Here is a 2546-nt window from a genome sequence, read left to right on the forward strand (position 1 = left end):
GGGACAGAGGTGAGTACACAGCAGGCAAATGTCCAGGGAAGGGCTGGAAGTACTTTGCATAAACCTGACTGGGGCTTCTGCCCTCCCAACCAACCCGCCCCTCAGGAGGGACCCGGGGGAGGACAGGCAACCGGTGATGTGTCCACTCCCTTCCCGGGAGCGATTTCTCACCAGGTTTTCCCAGCACCTGTCATGGGGCAGGTGACCCGCTTGTTTGAGGGACCTCCTTGCTCCGGCCAGGTGCACAGGGAATGTTAGTCAGGTAGAAGAACTAATTGCATGGCAGCGGCCGCGGGGGAACATGGCAGAGACCCCTGGAACCTCCATTATCTTGGCACGGTCCCCTTCCTGCCAGCTATCCCCAGACTTGTGCTTTGGGTCTGATCTCGGACGAGGCCTGCAGGGGTGGCTGTGTGCGGGGCGGGAGGGTGGTCGGTGTGCCCGGCTAGGGCAGGGCTGCTGCTGGGCCTTTAAGCCTGGCCTTGCCCTTGTCCCCAAGGGCAGAGCTGCCCTGTCGCTCTTGCCCACCAGCAGGTGGGGCTGGCGGTCACATTCTAGAAAAGGACACCGTGGTGGATGGACCAGTCCTGAAAATCTAGCTTGCAATTTACAGCAGTCAGAATGGTCGGGGTCCATCCCAAGAGTGTGCGGTTTTGGGTTTTTACCCGTTTGCCCACTTTTGACCTTTCTGAGGCCATTCTAGCCTTTTTTCCTTAAACTTATTTATTTGACAGAGAGAAAGAGTGAGAGCGGGCACAAGCAAGGGGAGTGGCAGGCAGAGGGAGAGGGAGGAGCAGGCTTTCTGCCAAGCCAGGAGCCCAATGCCGGACTCGATCCCGTGACTCCCGGATCAAGACCTGAGCCAAAGGCAGACACTGAACTGACTGAGCCCCCCGGGCGCCCCCCATTCTAGCCTTTTGTTCTAAGGACTCATCTTCCCAATTTCATGTCACACGCAGGCGTTGCAAGCTAAGCAGAAAGTGGGGGCCTGCCTGAGGCTGTGAGCTGGGGAGCCGCGGACACTGTCTGTCCCCCACACCCAGCGTCAGGAACACGAGGAAGGAAGGGACCCAGACTCGGACTCGGAGAAATGCCATCTCCCTCAGGAAGCAGAGATGCTCGGGGTTCTGCCAGCCACTCCCCTCCCCCGAGGGCCAGCCCTTCACTTGGCATCAGGACAAATGTCATCGGGACCCAGATGGGTCAAAGTTCAAAGGAGAGACAGCAACTTCAGAGAGACTCTGCTCCAGCTGTGGAAGGGACTTGCTGGCCAGCAAAGGGAAGGCTTCATAGTTTCCAGGATAGAAAAGGTCCATCTTGGGGTTCCCAGCGGCTCAGTCAGTGAAGCATCTGCCTTCGGCTCAGGTCACGTTCCCAGGGCCCTGGGATCGAGCCCCGTGTCAGGCTCCTTGCTCCATGGGGAGCCAGCTTCTCCCTCTCGCACTCCCCCTGCTTGTGTTCCCTCTCTCCCTGTGTCTTTCTGTCAAATAAATAAATAAAATCGTTAAGAAGAAAGAAAGGAAACGTCGATTTTACGCACAAGAAAATTTAAAGTATATAGAAAGCTGAGAAAATGCACAATGGGAGATTTTTATCTTTAATACATGAGCAAGTGTTAAAATTTCCATCCAGGCAAATCACAGGAAGGAGGGGCCAGTGATTCTGAAGCACGTGGACAGACAGACGGGAACCCTCAGCCTCCCTGGCAATAAAATTCCAACAAGGGAGCCCCGTATCACCCAGCCCATGCCTTCCACTGTTCTATTTGATTTTGGGTCATAAAACCCAGTGTTACGCAGAGTTAGGAATGAGCCCTGAGGAAAACAGCACATAGCTGGGGGTTCTTCTAGAAGGCAGTAGGCTCATCTGCGCCCAAAGCTTTAGACTATCCCCAGCCTCTGACCTGGTCATCCCAATTTAAGAAAATTATTGAAAGTCAATAAACAAAAATGCAATGTGCTTTTACGACTATATTATTCATTTCAGGAAAGGCATGAGCGAATCAGTTCGAAGGAGAAGAACCAGAGGAAGAGAAGAGAGCGCGATTTTTCAGAGGGTTAAGAGACTGTCAGAGATTGTAGGTCTGGGCCTGGAGGCAGCTAGGGGAGGTGATGGGGGCTCAGCCCAGGAGCCCCGGGAAGACCAACAGTGGCCAGCTCCCCAGACCATACCCTGGACAGTGGCAAGGACCCAGCACAGACACACACAAGTGTCTTGTAATGTCTCACATCTGTGAAAGGATGGTCTCTCTTGGAATCTGAAGTATGGAGGTGCCAGGCCCAGTGGTGGGGCAGGCCAGGAACTGGGGCGGGGAGGTGGGGCCCAGAGACGGGGAGCGCCATGCCTGAGGTCACACAACATGTCAGCCTCACAGTGAGATCGGGCCCCAGACTCCTAACACTGCGTCTCCTGGGTATTCCTGAGCCTGGCCCCTCTGCGATTAACCGAGGTGGGCTCCAGGACGCAGGGCCAGTCGCGCCCCGGCTGCTGCAGCTCCTCCCCCGGTCGCTGCAGCTCCGCCCCCCGGCCGCTGCAGCTCCGCCCCC

The 2546-nt window shown here is 56.0% G+C and overlaps 1 long non-coding RNA gene across 1 annotated transcript in view; it reads right to left on the minus strand.

Moving 5' to 3' along the window:
- Positions 1-749: 749 nt before the first annotated feature.
- Positions 750-2546, minus strand: part of LOC132013309 (uncharacterized) — a 7067-nt gene continuing 5270 nt past the window's right edge. The window contains exon 3 of the long non-coding RNA XR_009402988.1: positions 750-1480. This is a non-coding gene — a long non-coding RNA (uncharacterized LOC132013309). The remainder of the gene's footprint in view (positions 1481-2546) is intronic.

This window comes from Mustela nigripes, chromosome 3 (genome assembly GCF_022355385.1).
Source record: "Mustela nigripes isolate SB6536 chromosome 3, MUSNIG.SB6536, whole genome shotgun sequence".
Lineage (NCBI taxonomy): Eukaryota > Metazoa > Chordata > Mammalia > Carnivora > Mustelidae > Mustela > Mustela nigripes.